The sequence below is a fragment of the Bombina bombina genome, chromosome 1 (genome assembly GCF_027579735.1).
Source record: "Bombina bombina isolate aBomBom1 chromosome 1, aBomBom1.pri, whole genome shotgun sequence".
NCBI lineage: Eukaryota > Metazoa > Chordata > Amphibia > Anura > Bombinatoridae > Bombina > Bombina bombina.
This window is the reverse complement of record NC_069499.1, coordinates 1,391,670,507-1,391,684,947: the sequence shown is the minus strand read 5'-3', so window position 1 is coordinate 1,391,684,947 and position 14,441 is coordinate 1,391,670,507. Positions and strand designations below refer to the sequence as shown.

Genomic DNA, 14,441 nt, shown 5'->3' with positions numbered 1-14,441 from the left:
TGGTTATTTGATCTACTTGTATCGTCGGAGACAAGTCTGTATAATCCCCATTCCACAGTCTGAGCATGCCCAGGTGCAATGGTCTTAGATGAATTCGTGCAAAAGGAACTATGTCCATTGCCGCAACCATCAACCCTATTACTTCCATGGACTGCGCTATGAAAGGAAGAAGAACAGAATGAAGTACCTGACAAGAGCTTAGAAGTTTTGATTTTCTGGCCTCTGTCAGAAAAACCTTCATTTCTAAGGAAACTATTATTGTTCCCAAGAAGGGAACTCTTGTTGGGACAGAGAACTTTTTTCTATGTTCACTTTCCACCTGTGAGATCTGAGAAAGGCTAGGACAATGTCCGTATGAGCCCTTGCTTTTGACAGAGACGACACTTGGATGTCGTCCAAGTAAGGTACTACTGCAATGCCCCTTGGTCTTAGCACCGCTAGAAGGGACCCTAGTACCCTTGTGAAAACCCTTGGAGCAGTGGCTAATCCGAATGGAAGTGCCACAGGTAATGCTTGTCCAGAAAGGCGAACCTTAGGAACCGAAAATGTTCCTTGTGGATAGGAATACGTAGGTACGCATCCTTTAAGTCCACCGTGGTCATGAATTGACCTTCCTGGATGGTAGGAAGGATCGTTCGAATGGTTTCCATTTTGAATGATGAAACCCTTAGAAACTTGTTTAGAATCTTGAGATCTAAAATAGGTCTGAATGTTCCCTCTTTTTTGGGAATTATGAACAGGTTGGAGTAAAAACCCATCCCTTGTTCTCCTAATGGAACAGGATGAATCACTCCCATGCTTAACAGGTCTTCTACACAGTGTAAGAATGCCTGTTCGAAGATAATTGAGACCCGTGGAACCTTCCCCTTGGGAGTAGTTCCCTGAATTCCAGGAGATAACCTTGAGAAACTATTTCTAGCGCCCAAGGATCCTGAACATCTCTTGCCCCAGCCTGAGCAAAGAGAGAAAGTCTGCCCCCCACCAGATCCTTCCCAGATCGGGGGCCAACACTTCATGCTGTTTTGGTAGCAGTGGCAGGTGACTTGGCCTGCTTACCCTTGTTCCAGCCTTGCATCGGCCTCCAGGCTGGCTTGGTTTGAGAAGTATTACCCTCTTGCTTAGAGGGTGTAGAATTTGAGGCTGGTCCGTTTCTGCGAAAGGGACGAAAATTTGGCTTCTTTTTAGCCTTAAAAGACCTATCCAGAGGAAGGGCGTGGCCCTTTCCCCCAGTGATGCCTGAAATAATCTCTTTCAAGTCAGGGCCAAACAGTGTTTTACCCTTGAAAGGGATGTTAAGCAAAAGCGCTCTGCGCGCCACGATAGCAAACCCTGAATTATTCGCCGCTAATCTAGCTAATTGCAAAGCGGCATCTAAAATAAAAAAGAGTTAAACACTAAAAAACTCTAAGCCATCTCCGTGGAGATGTTGCCTGTACAACGGCAAAGAGAATGACTGGGGAAGGCGGAGCCTAGGAGGGATCATGTGACCAGCTTTGCTGGGCTCTTTGCCATTTCCTGTTGGGGAAGAGAATATCCCACAAGTAAGGATGACGCCGTGGACCGGACACACCTATGTTGGAGAAATAATGTTTATTTTATTTTAATATGAACATGAATAATATCTTCAATATTATTAACTTTGATCACTTTTGGTTTCTCCACTCTTTGTTTTTCCACTTTTTGGTTTTTAAGGTTTATAGTTAGCACTAACCTCACTTTTATACCACACATAATAAATTTGGTCCAATTTTGAACCAAGGATAGCATAACACCCTAGAACACTATCAACATTGAATATAGGCATCATATCACTAATAAGTGAAACTTACACTAAGAAAGTTATATCATGTATTCACAACATTATAGTGTGAGCCATTAATTATGTAAAAGGCTCACACACTAATATTTGGCACCTTATAAGGATTACATATCCTAACTAGAGTCTGACATATTAATTGTCAGAGTAATGCAAGCAATAATTATTAATGCACTTTGTCACAGTAACATCATTTTAGTAAGTTAATAATTGTAGGAGAGAGATTAATATTAAATATTTATTCTTTATGTAAATAATGCCCTTTGAGCACCCCATAAATAAATAAATAAATATATCTATGAACGTATGTATGATGAGTGCATTAATATAGTCATTACTCTAGTAATGATAGAACAACCATCTGCACTCAACACGTAATAAGAATGAATGGTACTGAGAAATATACTCAATTCATAAGATTTGATGAACATAATTCTAGCATAGAATAACACGAGTGAATTGAGAAGTTTTGCCTTTAAGGGATTCCTCCGTCATACAGACACGAAATTGGAGGTCTCCGATTGGTCAGAATATAGGGAGGAGGTGGAGTTAGATTCATAAATAGCCGCGTTTGCCGCGGCGCCCTGCCTTTTGATAAAGCCGGGAACCCGGCGAAACATGTCAAGGGAGGAAGGGGGAGCTCATGGGAGCTCAGTGTAGTTGTTTTTTTTAAAAATACTTGCTGGCACAATTTTTTCAGACTAGAACCTGTAAAACACATTCGGTGTATTGATCACTTTGATAATAGTAGTTAACTCGAGAATATACTTAACTTAGGCCTAGATTTGGAGTTCGGCGGTAGCCGTCAAAACCAGCGTTAGAGGCTCCTAACGCTGGTTTTGGCCGCCAGCTGGTATTTGGAGTCAGTGATTAAAGGGTCTAACGCTCACTTTTCAGCCGCGACTTTTCCATACCGCAGATCCCCCTACGCCATTTGCGTAGCCTATCTTTTCAATGGGATCTTTCTAACGCTGGTATTTAGAGTCGTTTCTGAAGTGAGCGTTAGAGCTCTAACGACAAGATTCCAGCCGCCTGAAAATAGCAGGAGTTAAGAGCTTTCTGGCTAACGCCGGTTCATAAAGCTCTTAACTACTGTCCCCTAAAGTACACTAACACCCATAAACTACCTATGTACCCCTAAACCGAGGTCCCCCCACACCGCCGCCACTCGATTAAAATTTTTAACCCCTAATCTGCCGACCGCCACCTACGTTATATTTATGTACCCCTAATCTGCTGCCCCTAACCCCGCCGACCCCTGTATTACATTTATTAAACCCTAACTTGCCCCCCACAACGTCGCCGCCAGCTACTTAAAATAATTAACCCCTAATCTTCCGACCGCAAATCGCCGCCACCTACGTTATCCCTATGTACCCCTAATCTGCTGCCCCTAACATCGCCGACCCCTATATTATATTTATTAACCCCTAATCTGCCCCCCTCAACGTCGCCGACACCTGCCTACACTTATTAACCCCTAATCTGCCGAGCGGACCTGAGCGCTACTATAATAAATGTATTAACCCCTAATCCGCCTCACTAACCCTATCATAAATAGTATTAACCCCTAATCTGCCCTCCCTAACATCGCCGACACCTAACTTCAATTATTAACCCCTAATCTGCCGACCGGAGCTCACCGCTATTCTAATAAATGTATTAACCCCTAAAGCTAAGTCTAACCCTAACACTAACACCCCCCTAACTTAAATATAATTTTTATCTAACGAAATAAATTAACTCTTATTAAATAACTTATTCCTATTTAAAGCTAAATACTTACCTGTAAAATAAATCCTAATATAGCTACAATATAAATTATAATTATATTATAGCTATTTTAGGATTAATATTTATTTTACAGGCAACTTTGTAATTATTTTAACCAGGTACAATAGCTATTAAATAGTTAAGAACTATTTAATAGTTACCTAGTTAAAATAATAACAAATTTACCTGTAAAATAAATCCTAACCTAAGTTATAATTAAACCTAACACTACCCTATCAATAAAATAATTAAATAAACTACCTACAATTACCTACAATTAACCTAACACTACACTATCAATAAATTAATTAAACACAATTCCTACAAATAAATACAATTAAATAAACTAGCTAAAGTACAAAAAATAAAAAAGAACTAAGTTACAGAAAATAAAAAAATATTTACAAATATAATAAAAATATTACAACAATTTTAAACTAATTACACCTACTCTAAGCCCCCTAATAAAATAACAAAGCCCCCCAAAATAAAAAATTCCCTACCCTATTCTAAATTAAAAAAGTTACAAGCTCTTTTACCTTACCAGCCCTGAACAGGGCCCTTTGCGGGGCATGCCCCAAGAATTTCAGCTCTTTTGCCTGTAAAAAAAAACATACAATACCCCCCCCCAACATTACAACCCACCACCCACATACCCCTAATCTAACCCAAACCCCCCTTAAATAAACCTAACACTAAGCCCCTGAAGATCTTCCTACCTTGTCTTCACCATCCAGGTATCACCGATCCGTCCTGGCTCCAAGATCTTCATCCAACCCAAGCGGGGGTTGGCGATCCATAATCCGGTCCAGAAGAGGCTCCAAAGTCTTCCTCCTATCCGGCAAGAAGAGGACATCCGGACCGGCAAACATCTTCTCCAAGCGGCATCTTCGATCTTCTTCCATCCGGAGCGAAGCGGCAGGATCCTGAAGACATCCAGCGCGGAACATCCATCCGGACAGACGACTGAACGACGAATGACTGTTCCTTTAAGGGACGTCATCCAAGATGGCGTCCCTCGAATTCCGATTGGCTGATAGGATTCTATCAGCCAATCGGAATTAAGGTAGGAATTTTCTGATTGGCTGATGGAATCAGCCAATCAGAATCAAGTTCAATCCGATTGGCTGATCCAATCAGCCAATCAGATTGAGCTCGCATTCTATTGGCTGTTCCGATCAGCCAATAGAATGCGAGCTCAATCTGATTGGCTGATTGGGCGGTCCCGCCCCCGATCCCGCCCCCCGTGACGTCACGCGCAACACCGATGGCCGCCCACCCGCCTCCCAATTCGGCTCCCACCCACCAACGATACCGGCCATCGATGTCCGGTGCAGAGAGGGCCACAGAGTGGCTCTCTCTGCATCGGATGGCCATGTGAGGTTATTGCAGGATGCCTCCATATCGAGGCATCACTGCAATAACCGGAAAGCAGCTGGAAGCGAGCAGGATCGCTTCCAGCTGCTTTCCACACCGAGGACGTGCAGGGTACGTCCTCAGGCGTTAACTGCCTTTTTTTTGAGGACGTACCCTGCACGTCCTCGGTCATTAAGGGGTTAAGGGATTTTCAAGCATCTAAGTTTTGTTATCAAGTAATTTTAAACTGCTGATGGCAATGCATACAGCACTAGATTCATTCTAACCCTTAATACAAATACTGATAAGCGTTAAAGGGGCAGAGTTCCAAGAATACATATATATACATAACATATATGCAAATATATTATGCAATTCTAATATTAATGGACTCTGGAACCCATGTTATACGCAACTCAGGGATACAATAGAAGTACACTTGATCCAACATTTATATTGAGGCTGAGTACCAGCTGTTCAAATATAATTTCAATATTCAGCTTTATCTGTTGTGCTGCAACCAACTTTACTGTGTATCAGGGTCGGACAAGCAGTCTTATGATCGTACAAGTATACACCAAGCACTATCAATTCCCTTATGTCTAACTCATACACATTGAGAAATCCTACTGACAGTCACCCACTGTTATTTTAGTTGATAATTCCTATTTGAATTAATGTACCATAATAGTCTCAGTCCATTATCCAAGACTTAATATAAGTTATATGAAAATATCAGCATGACAATTACTGTTCAAAATAATAACTTATATAATTTACTGATTTAAGTTTCTAATCAGCCAGACTGTTTTGGTATAAACAGTGCAACTGGTATGCCTACAGTACTGATTACTTCTTTCTAGCATGTTCAGTTACTTTAACATTATTGTGCTAATATGCAGTATTAGGAAATAGTGCTGCATTGGCTGAGACCATATATCTTGTTATGCCACTATTGATCTAAATTTTCTCTAGTAGTCATTAACTATCCTTGTCGTTGGTTTCATTAATAATCACCAGATTATATTATTAATTGGTTCCAGTCTCCAATATTCAATCCTTGTACTGGGAATACCAGCATTTTTGTTTTAAATCAACCCATATTTTAATATTTCTAATAAAGATTAATGTTTTAATTTATGTGAATCTTTTTTTCAACTCCAGAAAATTTGGGGTCATGTGAGTGCTTATATAGTATCTTTTTCTGTTAGTTTCTTCAACTAACATATTTGGAATGAGACTTGCAACCGTAGTCACAATCACCCAGGATGGTTTCAAGACGGACATCCCTTGGGACAAGCGATCCTGACAAAAACACTAAGAGAGCGATTCTCTCGATCAGTTGTCCAGAGAAATCTGTGAAGACAGATCCTAATGATCGCCTCAGCTTCAGCATGCGCAGTTGCAAAAGACTGAGGTGAAACCTGGCAAAGGAAATGGATGTACATGCTGGACACCATGAGACCAATTACCGCCATACACCGAGCCACAGATGGCCCCCTTAAGGAGTTCTGGAGAGAAAGACATGTTGAAGCTAACCTGCAGCGTCTCTGGCCTACCAGAAATATTTTCATGTCTATTATAGTACTGGAGAATTCTACTCTAGGTTTATCTTCCATCCATGGGAGATTCCAAATGGTCCATTCTCAGAAAAATTTCTTGGAGAATGCTGCGTTGGCCAGGAATCAACCCGGGTCAACAACTTGGAAGGTAGCTATGCTCACCCCTATACCAGCTAGACTAATCAGAAGATCAATAAACTGGAAATGCTGGTCCAAGGAACCCAAACTCTAGGGACTGGAAGTGGTCCTTGAGGATTGGTACGTGAAGGGAGCATCCTTCAGCTCTATCGTGGTCATGAACAGCCCTTCTCGAACGAGGGGAAGAATGAACCTATTGTCTCTGTCTAGAACAAGGGGACATTTAAAAACTTGCTCAAGCACTATAGGTACCAATCGGATGGAAAATTCCTTCCTTCTGGGACCACGAAAAGGTTTGAATAGTATCCCAAACATCTCACAGCGATAGGCACCAGGACAATAACTCCTAAGAAGACAGATCCCGCACGCACCCCAGAAGGCTTCCCTCCTTTCTGGTCAGGAAGACAGAAGAGAGAGGAAGAAACTACCATTAGGTGGCAGAGACTCTTGTAACCCTGAGCTATGACCCCCAGGACACATGGATCCTGAACGTCCCTGAACCAAGTGACTGAAAGAGCGACAGTCTGCCCCCCTACATGATCCAGCAGAAGACCAGGGACAGCCCAATCATACCCACTTAGACTCGGTGGGCTTCCTGCTCTGCTTCGATTTATTCCAGGACTGAGCCGAATTCCAAGAGCTCTTGGTTTGCTCAGGCTTGCGGAGGACTGCTGACATGGGCTTTATCCAAACGAGAAGAACGAAATTGTCCCTTAGACTCGTTCATATTCTCATACGGTAGAAGGGCACCCTTGCCCCCTGCGACCGTAGAGATAATGGAGTCCAGGCCCGGACCAAACAAAATCACTCCCTTAAATGGAAGGGAAAGAAGTCTAGACTTAGAAGTCATATCCGCAGACCATGACATCAGCCAGAGCCCGATGGGACTGAACAGAAAAAGCTGAAGCCTTAACAGCCTAATAGATAAAAGAAATAGCAACCCTCAAGGCCGTAAATCTATTCCTGAGTAACGTCGAAGGGACCTCTCCACCCCGATCAATACTATAAGGTAGTTTCTACAGAAACAGCGGCAACGGCCGCCTCCAGTTGAAACAAATATCCAGTATGTTGAAACAACTTTCTTAACAGAGTTTCAATCCTTTATCAATAGGCTCCGAAAACGAAGAGCTATCCTCAAATGGGACAGTAATACGTTTAGCAAGGGTGAAGATAGCGCCATCCCTTTTAGGGACGGAACCTCACAACTGCACCGAGGGTCCAGGACCGGGAATGAATTGTTAAAGGGAGAAGAGAGGAACTCCCATTCATTCTTAATTATGTTCGCCATCTAACAGGAGCAGAGAAGGGTAAGGTACCACCCTGTCCTCAGACTCTATCCAATTTAGGAATCAAAGGTTCCTCAGGCAATTTGGCCTCTGGAATCACTGAATTCTTAAAGCATTTCATCTTGCTCTTCCATTAGAAAAAAGCGCAAATTCCTAAAACTAAAGTCTGGTTCCTCCGCAGCCGGAGGTTTAGAGGCAGCATATACCGACCCATAATGTTCATACTCTGAAGTCTCAGAAAGAACTTCATCCCTGCATAACACTATCAGTTAAATCCATAAATTATCTTATGTACTCCGGGAAGAAGTGCAATATGTAACCTTTCGCTTGCGCTTAGTAGGGCGAGGTAAAGCATTAAAGGCCGCAGACACCGCCGTCTGAGCTGCGCAGTAACGTCTGGTGACAAAATCGCCCCCTCCAGGTGGAGGATCAGCAATGCTACGGGAAACTGCATGTATAGAGACATAAGCATGTAGGGTACGCACCTCACTGGACGACCACTCCTCAGAGCTGGACGGCTCAGTGGTATCAAACATGTCTGATATTATCACATTATCAAGGCATATGGAACATAATTTGAGAGGGCAGAACTAAGGCCTCACAATATAAACAGGAATTACTCATTAGAAATAGAGGGAGAGCCCTCTAAGTAATAGAACCCTCCATCGCTAGTGCAATAACCGGAGAACTATAGAAAATAAAACAGTTTATTTTATTCCAAAAAACTGCACCATTATATCCCAATGGCTGGGACACTCACCTCCTCCCATGACCCAGACAGTACAGAGAGTTAGGACTCCTCACTGATAGACACCGTGTCAGGAAAGAGGGAAAGAATCATATGGTGCACAAAGGACCGTCCCCGTTAGGAGAAAAAGTGCGCCAATCTGAAAGTTGCATGGCTCTCAAAGTGAAAGTGAAACCTGTATATTCCATAACAGCCTATGAGCCCAAAACATCTCACACATAAAGCAGCATAAAATCAAATAAACATATAAGATTATTCCCCCCTGTTCAATAATCCCCCTCAGGAGATATTAACCCTTGATTCTATACAGATAAAAGGACTCACACTGTGACCCTGTCTTCTAGCGTGATCATATATGTATAAAAATGAAACAATCTTACCAGAATCTACGCCGTGGAACAGGAACACGGCCTTTCAAGTGTAACAGGCTAGTAGCATCGCTCCTGACATGGACTTGAGAGCAGAAAGCAGGCAGCAAAATGTGTCAACGCTGATTACTTATTGAGCTGTTAATCTGAGTCGGGATAGTTTCGCAGAAAGACTCTCCTGCATCTCCGGACTCTAACTTTCAATCATGCTCTCACTGAGAGGCTGACAGGTCTCCTTAAAAATCCAGTCCCATTGCGAAGAGTACTACCCTCCATAAGAGACTACTCAGAATCTTCTGACACTTCTCTGCCAACCTCCTGTGACGAAAGGCAAAGAATGACTGGGGGATGAGGGGAGTGGGGGAGGTATTTAAGCCTTTGGCTGGAGTGTCTTTGCCTCTTCCTGGTGGCCAGGTTATTAATTCCCACAAGTAATGAATGAAGCGGTGGACTCTTTCTCCCATTAAGATGGAAATCTTTCCCTTGAAGGGAAGAGAAAGGAGTCTGGACTTAGAAGTCATATACGCAGACCAAGACTTTAACCAGAGCGCCTGGCAGGCAAGGACTGCAAAGCCAGAAGCCTTTGCATTTAGGCAAAGGCAAATAATTTGCATGTTCGCATCACAGATAAAAGAATTAGCAATTCTCATGGCTCTAATTCTGTCTTGAATATCCTCGAGGAGAGACTCCACCTCAATGAGTTCCGACAAAGAGTCGCACCAGTAGATAGCCACGCCGGCAACCGCAGCAACCGGTTGAAACATCGTTCTCAGAAAGGTTTCCATTTTTTTATCCATCGGCTCTCTGAACAAAGAACTATCCCCAAGACGTATAGTAGTACGTTTAGCAAGCGTAGAGATAGCACCATCCACCTTAGGAATGGAGCCCCACAAATCCAGTTTGAGAGTCCGGGACCGGGAACAACTTTTTAAAAGTAGACGAGGGGGAAAAGGAAGAACCAATTCTTTCCCATCCGTTCTTAATAATATTTGCCATCTTAAACGGCACAGGAAAAGTCAAAAGGAACTTTCCTGTCTATGTAAACTCTGTCTAATTTAGGTATCATAGGTTCTTCAGGCAGCGCGGCCTCTGGAACCTCATAGACAGAACCTCCTTTAATTTTAAAAACGCAAGTGCTCAATTTTAAATCTAAAGGACGGTTCCTCTGCAGCAGGAGGCTTAGACGCTAAGGACTCCAACCCAGAAAGTGCACCCTCTGAAGCTACAGAGGTTAACTCATCATCAAATAACTGGGACATAATAGCTAAATCCGATAAATATTTAGATGACTCTGGGTCAGGAGAGCTATGTTTAACATTTCTCTTGCATTTTTTAGAGCGAGGTAATGCACTGAGGGCCGCAGACACCACCGCTTGTAACTGCGCTGCAAAGTACTCAGTAAGAAGGCCACCTCTGGATGTAGGATTAGCTGTGCTATGGGAACTGCATGTGGAGTGGATAATGTAGCAAGGGTAGTAATCTCACGGGACGCTGAGTCCTGAGTTGTAGACGGCTCAGAGGGACTAAGAGCCTTAGCAGGCTTGTCTCCCTTCTTAGAATTTATAACTGTGTTAAGGCATGCTGAACATAATTGAGTGGGCGGGAAAAACCACGATCTCCTCACAATATAAACAGGTATGATTTATAACAGGAGTACCTTCTAACATGTCAGAGTCCTCCATAGCTCAGGTTTTACCCACAGAAGGACACAAATAAAAACGTTTTTTATTATAGAAAACTGCACCTTTTATACTCCCAATGGCTGTGGCACTCACCACCTCCTAGACCCAGACAGTTAACAGAGGAAACGCTCTCCTCAGGTTCAAGACTCAGCCGGAATGGAGGAATGAACATAGACCATCACATGGAGTGCAAGACAGTACTTTCCCTGTTATTACAAGTACAGCAAGTAATAGGGGCTGTGCAACACTTTCAAAAATAAAAGTGAAACTTAAAAGTGAAACCTGTTTGTTCCAGGCAAAACACAGTCTATCAGCCCAGAAAAAAATCACACAAAGCAGCATGTAAATAATTAATACACTGATTAATTAACCCCATCTGTTCAATAAACCCCCTTCAGAGGATATTAACCCTGGATCCAATCAATGAATTAAAGGAACCACACTGTGACCCTGTTGTAGCGTTTTATGTGTAAAAATTTAAACAATCTTACCTCCAAGATCCATGCTGTGGAACAGAACACAGCCTCTCAAGTGTGACAGTCTTATAGCAGCGCTCTTGACATGGACTTGAGTGAGAGAAAGCAGGCAGTGAAACTCGTCAACACTAATTGCTTAGGAGCTGTTAGCAGTAGTATGGATGGTTTCGCAGAAAAACTTTCCCTGCATCTCCAGACTCTATCTTTCATCAATACTCTCACTAAGAGCTTGACATGACTACTTAAAACTCTAGTCTTATCTCGAAGGGCAGATACCCTTTTTCAGAACTCTCTGAATTTTCTGCCACTTCTCTGCCACGTGACGAAAGGCAAATAATGACTAGGGTAATGAGGAGGGATATTTAAGCCTTTGACTGGGGTGTCTTTGCCTACTCCTGGTGGCCAGGTGTTGTATTTCCCAACAGTAAGGAATGAAGTCATGGACTCTCCCTATCTTAGGAAGGAAAACTTTTTTTAGTTTGTCCTATACTTTTAATGGATAGCTCAGGGAGCAATAGTAGCACTCTTATTGCTCTCATATTACAAGGGGTGAGTTAATGAATAACAATGTAAAAACAAAATTTATGCTTACCTGAAAAATGACACGGTGAGTCCATGGAATCAGCAATTACTGTTGGGAATATCACTCCTGGCCAGCAGGAGGAGGCAAGGAACACCACAGCAAAGCTGTTAAGTATAGCTTCCCTTCCCACAACCCCCAATCAGTCGACTGAAGGAAAAGGAGAGAAAGGAAATAACACAAGGTGTAGAGGTGCCTGAGGTTTATATAAAAAAAAACTGTCTGAAACCAGGGAGGGCCGTGGACTTACCATGTCAAGAAAGAAAGAAATTTATCAAGTAAGCATAAATTTTGTTTTCTTTCTTAACATGGTGAGTCCACGGAATCAGCAATTACTGTTGGGAATCAATGCCCAAGCTAGAGTACACAGAAGATTAGGGAGGGACAAGACAGGTAACCTAAACAGAAGGCACCACTGGTTGAAGAACCTTTCTCCCAAAGGAAGCCTCAGCCGAGGCAAAAGTATCAAATTTATAGAATTTAGAAAAAGTGTGCAAAGAAGGCAGACCAAGTCGCAGCCTTACAAACCTGTTCTACAAAGGCCTCATTCTTGAAGGCCCAAGAAGAAGAAACCGCCCTAGTAGAATGAGCTGTAATTCTCTCAGGAGGCTGCTGTCCAGCAGTCCCATATGCCAAACGAATAATACTTCTCAACCAGAGAGAAAGAAGTAGCAGTAGCTTTCTGACCCTTACCTTTTCCAGAAAAGCAAACAAACAATGCAGAAGACTGACGAAAGTCCTTAGTAGCCTGCAAATAAAATTTAAGAGCCTGCACAACATCTAAGTTGTGCAACAAACGTTCTTTATGAGAGGAAGGATTAGGACAGAGAGAAGGAACAACAATTTCCTGATTAATATTTCTGTCCGAAACAACCTTCGGAAGAAAACCAAACTTGGTACGGAGAACTGCCTTATCCGCATGAAATATGAGATAAGGAGAGTCACACTGCAAAGCGGAGAGTTCAGAAACCCTTCGAGCAAAGGAAAAAGCAGTAAGAAACAAAACCTTCCAAGATAAAAACTTAATATCTATGGAATGCATAGGCTCAAACGGAGCCTGTTATAAAACTTTAGGAACAAGGTTAAGGCTCCAAGGTGGAGCAACAGACTTAAACACAGGCCTGATTCTGACCAGGATTGTACATCCGGCATGTCCGCCAGACACTTGTGCAGCAAAATAGATAGAGCAGAAATCTGACCCTTGAGGCCCTCCTGGAGAAAAGATAAGATCCTTGGGATCCTGACCTTACTCCAAGAATATCCTTTAGACTCACACCAATAAAGATATTTACGCCATATCTTATGGTAAATCTTCCTAGCGACAGGCTTACTGAACCATGGTCTCAATGACAGATTCGGAAAAACCACGCTTAGCTAAAATCAAGCGTTCAATCTCCAAGCAGTCAGCTTCAGAGAAACGAGATTTGGATGAAGGGCCCCTGAAGCAGAAGGTCTGTCCTCAGTGGAAGTCTCCATGGAGGTAGAGACGACATCTTTACTAGATCTGCATACCAGATCCTGTGAGGCCACACAGGAGCTATTAGAATCACAGACGCTCTCTTCTGCTTGATCCGATCGATGACTTGCGGGAGAAGAGCAAAAGGAGAAAAGAGATAAGCCAATATGAAGTTCCAAGGAACTGCCAGACATCTACCAGAAAGGCTTGAGGCTCTCTCGCCCTCGACCCGTACTTTGGGAGCTTGGTGTTCTGACGAGATGCCATCAGATCCAATACCGGTAAACCCCATTTGGTTATTAACGTGGAGAACACTTCCGGATGGAGTTCCCACTCCCCGGGATGGAAAATCTGTCTGCTTAGAAAATCCGCTTCCCAATTTTCCACTCCTGGGATGTGGATGGCAGATAGACAGCAATTGTGAGCCTCTGCCCACAGAATGATTCGCATAACCTCCTTCATGGCTAAGGAACTCCGAGATCCCCCCCCCTGGTGGTTGATGTAAGCCACTGAGGTTATGATGTCCGTCTGGAACCTGATAAACCGGGCTAGAGCCAGTTGAGGCCAAGCCATCAAGGCATTGAAGATCACTCTCAACCCTCAACAGAATGTTTATGGGGATAGCAGATTCCTCCTGAGACCAAAGTCCCTGCACCTTCAACGAGTCCCAGACCACTTCCCAACCCAACAGGCTGGCATCCGTAGTCACAATTACCCAAGAGGGTAGGGAGTCTTTTGTTGATTGATCCAGAACTATCCTCTGAGATAGATCTGCATAATCCCCGTTCCACTGAGCGAGCATGCATAGCTGTAGAGGTCTCAAATGGAACCGAGCAAAAAGGAACTATGTCCATGGAAGCCACCATCAACCCGATTACCTGCATGCATTGGGCCACTGATGGTCGTACCGTCAACTGTAGGGATAGGCAAGCGGAAAGAATCTTGGCTTTTCTGACCTCCGTCAGCAATATTTTCATTGATAGAGAATCTATAATGGTTCCTAAGAAGATCACTCTTGTAGCTGGAACAAGAGAAATTTTATCCAAATTGACCTTCCAACCATGGGAACGAAGAAACGACAACAAGATCTCTGTATGAGATTCTGCTAGTTGCAAAGATGGCACCTGAACCAGAATGTCGTCCAGATAAGGCGCTACTGCAATTCCGCAGGACCAAATTACTGCCAATAGAGCTCCCAGG

The 14,441-nt window shown here is 43.1% G+C and overlaps 1 protein-coding gene across 1 annotated transcript in view; it reads right to left on the bottom strand.

Annotated features, from left to right (window-relative positions):
• The window catches only part of LOC128651783 (NACHT, LRR and PYD domains-containing protein 3), a 607,406-nt gene that overhangs the window by 335,912 nt on the left and 257,053 nt on the right, over positions 1 to 14,441 (bottom strand). The window lies entirely within an intron of this gene.